The sequence below is a fragment of the Sciurus vulgaris genome, assembly GCF_902686455.1.
Source record: "Sciurus vulgaris genome assembly, chromosome: 15".
Taxonomy (NCBI): Eukaryota; Metazoa; Chordata; class Mammalia; order Rodentia; family Sciuridae; genus Sciurus; species Sciurus vulgaris.
This window is the reverse complement of record NC_136476.1, coordinates 25859637-25870489: the sequence shown is the minus strand read 5'-3', so window position 1 is coordinate 25870489 and position 10853 is coordinate 25859637. Positions and strand designations below refer to the sequence as shown.

General features: G+C 36.7%; 1 protein-coding gene across 5 annotated transcripts in view; it reads right to left on the bottom strand.

Moving 5' to 3' along the window:
* Positions 1-10853, bottom strand: part of KDM4C (lysine demethylase 4C) — a 381526-nt gene that overhangs the window by 332513 nt on the left and 38160 nt on the right. The window lies entirely within an intron of this gene.

Sequence of the window (10853 nt, the reverse complement as noted above, 5' to 3'; positions counted from 1 at the left end):
CAAAAAGGGGAAGGGGGCATGGTTCAGTGGTTAAATATCACTAGGTTAAAGCCCCATTACCTAAAAAAATAAATTTACTGGGGTAGGGGATACTTGTAACTCAAATTTTTAAAAGCTATTACCAAACTTTTGCCAAAGTAGTTGTTCCTATTCACAATTCTTCTAGCAAGATACTAGAATTCCAGTTCCTCTGCATTTTATTTTTTTTCCCAATGGGGGAGTGGTTTACCAGGATTGAACTCAGGGGTACTTGATCCCTGAGGCATATCCCCAGCCCTATTTTGTATTTTATTTAGAGACGGGGTCTCACTGAGTTTCTTAGCACCTTTGCTGTTGCTGAGGCTGGTTTTGAACTCAGGATCCTCCTACCTCAGTCTCCAGAGCCGCTGGGATTACAGGCATGTGACACGGCACCCACCTCCTCTACATTTTGATCATCACTTGATAATGTCCATCGTTTCAATTTTAGTCTTTCTGTTAAGTGTATAATTGTACACAAGCATAGATTTTATTTTCCTGATAACTAAAGAACATTTTCATATGTTCACTGACTCTGTTGATGTCCTATGTAAAATACTTATCCAAGTCTCTTGACCATATTACCATTGCATCATTGTTCTTTTTCTTATTAAGAGGTCTTCTATATATAGTGAATATTCTTATATGGAAAGTGCACATGCTCACAAGAGAGCACAATTATTTTCTCCTATCCTATAACCATACTTCCAAACTTTTTTTCTTAAAAAGATTTATGCTGTGATATAAAATATACTTATAAAATATCCAGATAGTATGTAATTCTTCACAGCTATAAAGATTGAGAATGTTAATCATCATCTAGTTATAACACCTCCAAAATATACTGTAAACAACAGGTTAGTTGTTAACATTTATTTTTAACAAAAGACTACACAATCACATATATATTATGGAATGTTTCATTTGCTTTCATGAAGAATTTAAAATACCATTACACATGAACAATTCAGAAAAATACTTACTAATAAATAATTTTACCTTCCAGACAGGTAACATTCTTCTTAACAGAAAATGACTGCTTCAGCTATCATCTGCAATATATCTCCAGGATTCGTAATGCAATAATTTGTGCATATGTATATCTGTGTATATGGGTACCCACAAAACTTAAAAGTGTACCTTTAGTAAACAAGTGCAACCTTACTATTGATTATGCTGCATGTTTACATATAAAGTCTGATTACTTGTAAAGAAATACCACAAAAACAGTCCCAATTCTTTTAATAACTGGTCAATCTATAATCATTGTAATAGGCTTAGTTACTTGTGAACACACATGGAATTTCTGAAAGGTTCATATCTTACCTTACATCATAAGGCATAGAAAAGAGTGCTTCATGTATCAAACTATGAAATGTGTACATTTCTAAAACTTGTTTTATGCAGTATGAAGAGTAGATCAAGAAATTCCAAACCCTGGATAGCCAACAGTTTTCATTTCAAAAATTCTTCAGTGATGGCACTGAAGCAGGTTGAACATGACATGTTCTAGCTCCTTGTATTTCAAGTATCAAAGAAATATGAGACTCAAAAATCTTTCTAGTTAATAATTAAAAACTCACAGCTTTAGGAAATGGATAAACATGTTTTGAAATAAGCTATTATTTGAAACAAGATTTTTTTTGATACTGGGGATTGACCAGCAGCACTTAACCACTGAGTCATATCCCCAGCCCTCTTTTATTTAGAGACAGGGTATCACTAAGTTGCTTATGGCTTCACTAAATTGCTGAAGCTGGCTTTGAACTTGCAATTCTCCTTCAGCCTCCCAAATTGCTGGGATTACAGGAGTGTAATCCCACAGTAACTGGTTCCTGAAACAAATTCTTACACTAAGTGTTCATCTGTGTTAGGCTGATAAGCACTAGCTCTTTAATAAGATTTTAAACCTGAATATTTGCCCAAAAGTGCTAAGGAATACAACTTGCCTATACAGTTTTGGAAGGAAAAAAATCAAGTTTGATGTTTAAAACCTTTTCAACATTTTTCGCTTTACTGTTTGCTCCCTTTTGAATTGTAATAACTTATATTTCAATCTGAACATACTTATTTGGCCTTATAATATCTATAACGAAATGACTGACTTTGGAAATTGAATATTTTTAAAGCACTAGAAAAAGAATTTACTAAGACTATTTAATGTCTTTAAATGTTCCATGGGTTCAATCCCCAGCACCACAAAAAAAAAAAAAAAAAAAATTAAAAAATTTTTTAAAAATAAAATCTTTAAATGTTAAATTTAAATTTCCTTAACAAGACCCCTAAAGCTCAATAAATAAAACTAAGAATCAGTAAGTGGGATTATATCAGGTTAAAAAGCTTCCACAAAGCAAGGAAACGATTAAGAGTATGAAGAGAGAGCCTACAGAATGCGAGAAAACCTTTGCCATCTGCTCCTTTATGGGAGGATTAATATCCAGAGTAAATAAAGAACTCAAAAAGCTTAACAGCAACAAATAATAACCCAATCAATAAATGGGAAAAGAACTAAAACAGACATTTCTCAAAAGTAGTACAAATGACCAACAAATATATGATAAAAGTTCAACATCTCTAGACATCAAGGAAATGCAAATCAAAACTACATTAAGATTTCATCTCACTCTAGTCAGAAGAGCAATTATCAAGAATGTAAGCAATAATAAAGTCAGGCATGGCAACTCAGGAGGTTGAGGTAGGAGGATCACAGGTTCAAAGACAGCCTCCGTAATTTAGTGAGAACCAAAGCAACTTAGTGAGACCTTGTCTCAAAATAAAAAACAAAAAGGGGCTGGATGTGGTTTGGTGGTTAAGCACCCTTGAGTTCAGTCCCTGGTACAAAAAAAAAAAAAAAAAAAAAAAGTATATAAATAATATCTTCTGGCAAGGATATGGAGGGATAAGATACATATATATTTTTGATGGGACCACAAATTAGTACAACAACTATGGGAACACTGTGGAGATTCCTCAAAAAACTAGGAACAAAACCACCTTAGGACACGGCTATCTCACTCCTCAGTATTTATCCAAATAATTAAAATCAGCATACTATATTGAAAAAGCCACATCAATGTTTACAGCAGCACAATTCGCAATAGCCAAGTTATGGAACCAGTCCAGATGCCTGTCAATAGATGAATGGATTAAAAAAATGTGGTGTGTGTACACGATGGAATTTTACTCAGTCATGAAGAAGAAAGAAAATATGGCATTTGCCAGTAAATGAATGGAACTGGAGAATACCAGGCTAAGAGAAATACACCAGACTCAGAAAATCAAGGGTCAAATGTTTTCTCTCATATGCACAAGCTGAAGCAAAATACAAGAAAAAAGGGGGTCTGGGGTGGATATCATAGATACAGGGAAGGTCAAATAAGTTGAAGAATAAGATCCAGGTGGGGAGGAAGGATAGGAAAGGGGAGGAAATGGGAAATGAATTTGACAAAATTCCACAATGTTCATGTATAAATATACCACGGCAAATTTCGCCTTTATGTATATATATATAAAGCACCAATTACTGCCAGACATGGCAGCTCACACCTACTAACCTCAGGGACTCAGGGGGCTGAGGCAGGAGGATCACAAATTCAAAGCCAGTCTTTGGAACTTGGTGAGGCCCTGTCTCTAAATTAAAATATAAAAAGAGCTGGGGATGTGACTCAGTGGTTAAGCACCCCTGGGTTCAATCCCTGGTTCCACCCCTCCCCCCAAAAAAATATTAAGGGAATAGGGGATTGGGGGCTGAGAAGGGCAGGGAAAAGGGTGGGGGCACCAGAGACTGCAATGGAGTAAATTTAATTCCATCTATGTATGATTTTCTCTAAATGAACCCAACTATTATGTATAACTATAATGCACTAATACAAGAAGGGGAAAAAAAAAAAGCCGGGCATGGTGGCACAAGCCTATAATCCCAGCAGCTGAGGAAGCTGAGGCAGCCTCATCAAAAACAAAGCACTAAGCAACTCAATGAGACCCTGTGTAAACATAAAAGGGTTAGGGATGTGGCTCAGTGGGAGTGCCCCTGAGAGGGAGGGAGGGAGGGAGTGGGAGAGGTACAGAGAGAGAGGGAGAGAGGAAGGGGAGAGAGGGGGGGAGAGAGACAGAGAGAGAGAGAAGGGACGGAGGCAGAGGGGAAAAAAAGAAAAGAAGAAAGAAAGAGAGAGAGAGAGAGAAAGAGAGGAGAGAGAGAGAAAGAAAGAAAAGAAAGAAGAAAAAGAAAGAGAAAGAGGAGGACGAAGAAAAGAAAAGAATCCTCCTCCCCTCCCTCCCTCCTCCTCCCCGCCTCCTCCCACCCCCCCTCCTCCTCCCTCCCTCCTCCCTCCCTCCCTCTCGAAGGAAGGAACAAAGAAAGAGGAAAGGAAGGAAGGAAGGAAGGGGATTTTTAACTCAAAATTCATGAAAGGAAAGGGAAAGGGAAAGGGAAGGGAAGGAAAAAGAAAAAGATCCTAGGGCACAGAAAATAACTGGTACCTTTAAAGTTTCAGAGTGGGCTGACTGGGGGGGGTGGGGGGAGAGTCAAACAGAAAGGCCTGCTGCAACTGTTTCTAAAAGTTGCAGACAAGATCCCAGAATTAGCACAGCCCTTCAGAGTAAGCAACTTTTCCCTTTCTCCTTAGCCCACTAAATTTTCATCTTAGACAATATTATTATCTACCTGGTGCTTAACATATAAAGTAGATGACTACTTTTCTTTCTGCCTCCCTTTAAAAAAAAAAAAAAAATCAGATGTCTCACTACAGAATAAATATGTCCTACTTTGAGATATTATTGGAACTGGCAGCTGAATAAAATTTTTAAGGAAATCTGTGAAAGCAGGGAATCAACACTACAAAAAAAAAGGTACAACAAATTAAACATTACATTACTATGCTGAGCCTTTTTTTCTAGCTTAAACTCAAAAATCATGATTCTATGATATTGGCATTAAAACACAGAAGTAAAAAACATTATTTTTCAAAAAGTATTTTATATACTAACATGGAATGATTTCAGTTCTCCTATACTAAAAAGAAAACTCCTACTGGCATGTATATCTAAAAAGCACAAAAAATAAATAAAATTTTTAAAAATTATAAAAAAAGAAAACTAGTCTTAAAAACTGTGAGTAACATGCTTAATATAACAATTTTAGTCAGTAGGGGCTTCACTGGGCCCCTAGTAAGTCTCTGAATTCCTCATTTTTCTGTAGGAACTTTTGATTTTGCAAAATTCTGCTTACATGTGTGCTGCTTGAGATGTACTTCATAAAAAAAAAAGTCTGTAGTCAAGCAATCCCCATTGTCCAGCTCAAGCTTTCTAATGATATCCACTTGTAGTTGTCTTTCCATGATTTTTAGCTCAGGGCTATTGCAGCTAAAATACAGCATCCATTCTTTCACACTGCATTTGAACTAAAGGCACTGAGTAAACAAAAACTATGGACTCTAAATAGTCTCCTTCATGGGAATGTTTACAGAGAAAGAAATGGTAACTTGCAGAATCCTGGGGAATCCTCTTTGACTAATCTTTTATTTCTGCTTTTGTTGTGTGGACCAAAACAATAATGGCGGTTTTTTTATGTCTGTTGTTTTTGTTTTTTATGTATTTCAACTACACACAGTTGGAACTGTTATTCCCTTTTCCAAAGCCTGACGTTTCTTGAGAAATAAGAAATGTACAGATATGGTTGCATATGCCTGTAATCCCAGCAACTTGGGAGGCTGAGATATGACTATAAATTCAAAGAAAATCTCAGCATTTTAGCAAGACTCTCCCTATAAAAAATAAAAAGAGCTATGGATGTAACTCAGATTATAATATCTTTGTTTTGGTCACTACTGGCAAACAAACCACCATGCTATGCCTTATTTAGGTTAGATTTTAGAATGACCAGGGATACGAAATGATATCATTGCATGGTACTACTAGTAGCAGCATTTCTTATTCCTGTGTGTGTGTGTGTGTGTGTGTGTGTGTGTGTGTGTGTGTGTGTGTGTGTGTGTGTGTGTCTATCTCTTGTCTCTCTCACTACTGGGGATTGAACCTAGGGGTACTTTACCTTGAACTACATCCCAAGTCAATTTTTTTTTTAATAATAATTTTCTTTTCCCCTTTTTTGAGACAGGGTCTTGCTAAGTTGTTTAGGACCTTCCTGAATTGCTGAGGCTGGCCTGGAACTTGTGACACAAGCTTCTTAAGGGTATGTTTTGACAAATTTACGTTTTTAACTTTAATGTAATCGCATTTTTTATTTCTGCCTTTCGTTTCTGCTGTAATGTTCAGTTAAAAAAACTTTCCTATACTAGCACATAAAGATAGTCTATATTCAAGGAGTGTTAAGGTTTTGTTTTACATTTAGATCTATAATATACAACTGTGAAAGCTTTGTGTCAAGCTTCACAGGATAAAGAAACTTGGGGTTGGGGTGAATAATGTATTCAATGTTATACAGGTAATAAATGAAAGACTTATTAACTGAAAATGAGCTGTCAATTTTAAAATTAATTTTCATATGCAATATAAGGATACCACACATCTTATTTCTTCCAAGGCATATCAGTTAAAAATGAGAATATAGATAACCATAGTGTATATTATTGAAAACGTACTTAATTCTTTTAAACATGAATAATCATACTATATGAATATGGATAAGATACATTATCATGAGAACACACTGAAAGGGAAGCGGACTTTTTAAAGTATTATAAATACCAACTTATTCTACATCAGCAATTAGTCTAAACAATTCAAAAAACATGGAGATTTATTCAGATTACTCTTTAGAAAAATGAATATATTAATATAATATTTTTATTTTTGTTTTTGTTTTTTTTGCAGTGCTGGGGATTTGAACCCAGGGCCTTGTGCTTGAGAGGCAAGCACTCTACCAACTGAGCTATATCCCCAGCCCTTAATACAATATTAATTAAGCAAAAATTAATATCAGGTTTAGAGTCAAGTATATGTCCCTGTATTACAAAAAAGGCAAGCTGGCCACAGTGGAGCAAGCCTATAATCCCAGATGCTCAGAAGGCTGAGGCAGGAGGCCTGCCAAGTTCAAAGCCAGCCTCGGCAACTTAGTGAGGTCCTATGCAACTCAGGGAGACCCTGTCTCTAAAATATTTAAAAGGGTTGGGGATGTGGCTCAGTGGTTAAGCACCCCTGGATTCAATCCTTGGTACCAAAAAAAAAAAAAAAGGCTGTGGCTTCTCTATAAAAAAAAAATCTTTGAAATAATTGAAAGAGAAAAGCATACAATAAATTTACAAAAACCCCAAATGTTACCTTCTGCACATGTTTATTTTCTCTTGATTAAAGAATTCAGAAAGAATATTAAAATATTTAGAGGTCAGGGCTGTGGCTCAGTAGTAAAGCATTTGCCTGGCATGTGTGAGGCCCTGGATTCAATTCTCAGTACCACATACAAATAAATAAAATAAAGGTTCATCAACAACAAAAACTTTTTTTTAAATATTTAAGTTCAGGAGCTGGGGTTGTGGCTCAGTGGTAGAGCACTTGCCTAGCACATGTGAGGCACTGGGTTCAATTCTCAGCACCACATAAAAATAATTTTTTTAAAAAAAAAGGTCCATTGACATCTAAAAATTATTTTTTAAAAATACTTAATTTTAGACACATAATAAAAATATTATTTTGAACCATAATTTTACATATTAAAACATTAAATTTTCTTACATAAGATATGAACTCAAGCACTACATAGTCTTTAAAATAGATTCCAAAGCTACACAAATTAAGCAAACCTATTCCTTTTAACGTTTACTTTCCTGATTATATCAAAACAGAATACACATTTGACATCACTATTCCCCCAAAGCCAGGTGGGCTCCTATATCTCACAGAACACTTCCAGCTAAAAAAGGCATTGGTACTCCCTTCCCCATCCCCAGGATTGAACCCAGGGCCTTAGTGCTTATGAGGCAAGCACTCTACCAACTGAGCTATATCCCTAGCCCCTGTACTGTCTTAAAATAAGCTGTTACTACTACCATCCACCTACTACCATTTATCTACTGAGGAAAGAACAAGGAGGAAAGGCAGTGCTTCTCCAATCTTTCTTTACCTTGTGGGCAAAAGCAGCAAACTCTTGAGCTGTTCATGAAGCTACAGTATGTGCATAAACCGTGGCCCATGACAGTCTATGTCCAGATTAATGTTAGGGACAAATTTTGCCATTATGCATCATGAAAAAATTCATCACAATCTCCCTCCAAAAGAACAACAGAAGCTCTACATATTTCAGGAAACCACCATTCTTTTCCCTTTCCCAACTAGACCATCAATTTTGCAGAGTCAAGGTGTCAAACCTCTCACTCTAGAAATAAAAATTAAATCAAAAAATAAATCTGAAAAATGTTGATTAGATAACTATGCTATGTGCATGTATAAATATGTCATAATGGATTTCATTTTTATGTTTAACTATAATGGCCAGCTTAAAAATATAATTTTTTAAAAAATGTTGACTAGAGAAAAATCAAAGTAATCTACCATCTGAGGTCAAAGCTAGTACTACTGGAACTATTCAACCACTGCCTTCAAGTCATAAATTAAAACCAATTCATTAAATGCTAAAAAGTGTATTAACGAAGCACCTCACAGGTGCCGCTGTTCCCCAGGGCTAGCCACAAAGCAAACCAGCTAACGTCAATACGGTTCTCATTTTTACTAGATGATTTGATTCGGTATAGTTCTGTACAGTTGTTATTGCTGCAACTTCTAGAATAAGAGGGGAAGAACTTCAGAAAGCTGAGTTTATGTGACTTGACATAAAAGGTAGCAAAAATGATTACAAACAAATAATTCACCATATTCTGAGAATATGTGATAGAAAATTATCGTAGGCGTGAATACATCAATATCTCCAACTTTGCCAATGATCTCATTCTAAGGGGTGGGGGAAGAGAAGTTGTTCTGGACTCAGGTGTGTCTTGTAATTGTACTTCTCATTAACTTTATTCTGTTCCATAATAACCAGGGACAGCACCAGGTGTACTCTGTGTCTACAGCTCCCTTGTGAAAGTAGCTGTGGCTTCCTCTTCTAAAGTTACTGAATATGTGTCCTTACCACAAGCCATTCTACTAAATCTCAGTGGAACACAGTATATGTTTTCAAAAAACTAAAGGGGGATAAAACAGGACAAGGGCTGTATTCAGAGCCCAAAGCAGAGAGACAGACCTCCTCAGCTTCCTTCCACCAACTTCTTGCTAACCCATTACACGTTCATGATCAAAATTTTGTCAAGTGTTTCTGAAACAGAACATTCATTCTCTTCATTAAAGAATTATTTCTCCTCCAAAGACAATCTGGAGGATCTGAGGTGTTAAAACTGAGTGGGATTTTTTTACGAGTTAACCCAATAAAGAACCTACACTAAAGAGAGCTCATCTGAGAAATTCATTATAAACCTTCACTTTCTCTTTATGTCAACTTTCACCTATTCCTAATTAATATTCAACTTAATATCCTGAATTTTTAAAACTTTTCTTGGAGGAACTTTGATCCTTAACATGATACCTAAGAAAATGACATACCTCCAGGGTCAGATGTCAGAAATAGTACGCACTGGGTTACAGGTAGCATCAGTTCCAGATGAGGACCTGAACACCTATCCCTGCTGTTCAGGAAATTCTCTCTTCCTACCAGTATCAGTCAGCTCTCTCCACACTATTTGACCTTCACAGCAGAGAAAGGGTTCAAGAGAGTCCTTTATGTTGATGCAGTTAAGTGGATCTATCCAGCAGTGGGCTCTGCCAGGGTTCAGGGATTTATGAAGTATCAGTGACAAGTTTACAGAAACCCAGATTATGAATTTAACACGTAGCACAATAATAATCAAAACAAGCACAAAAAAATTAATTCTTCCCAGGGAAAGTTTTTTTTGTTGTTTTTTTTTTTTTTTGCGGTGCTGGGGACAGAACCCAGGGCCTTGTGCTTGCAAGGCAAGCACTCTACCCACTGAGCTATCTCCCCAGCCCGGGATTTCCAGTCGGGCATGGTGGCGCAAACTGTAATCCTAGAAGCTCAGAAGGCTGAGGCAGGAAGATTGCTGAATTCTGAGCCAGCCTTTGCAACTTAGCAAGGCCCTAAGCAACTTAGTGAGACCCTGTCTCTAAATAAAATATACAAAGGGTTGGGGATGTGGTTCAGGGGTTAAGTGCCCCTGGATTCAATCCCTGGTACTGGAAAAAAAAAAAAAATCCATTATAGAAAGGACACATAAACCATCTTAAGTTGGTTCTTCTCATGGAAGTTAGTGTTATCATTTCAAAATAATGTCACAAAAAGAGCAAAAGAAATAGGCAATCACCACACGTTCCTCTCACACTTGTAAGCCTGGCAGAGCTTATGGTTGCTCTTATAATTAAAATGACACATTCGTGTCATTGAATGTCATTGGGCACAAGCCCAATATCATCTGGCCCCTTTGTACCTTACTTATTACGTCCCTCTTCCCCTTAAGTGCCAATTCCACTGACTGCCTTCCTATTCCTCCCATGCATAAAGTTCAGGCCAGTCTCCAGGCCTCTGGACATAGTATTCTTTCTGTCACCATATCTTGAGAGAGCTGTTTTTTTAATTTCCTTTGGGTCTTAGCTTAAATGTCCCTATCTCATCACCCTAAAAATAATACCATCAGATCATAAGCTCAATGGAGGTGTGGTCTTGGTCTGTTCTGGCCCCCATATGGCACGGACACACAAACCCAACACCTGACACAGTGCCGCATACACAGCAGACTCTCTTCACATTTGGTAAACAAATACTAAAAAGAAAAGATAATAGACAAATTCATAGAGAGAGAAAGTAGATTGGGGTTGCC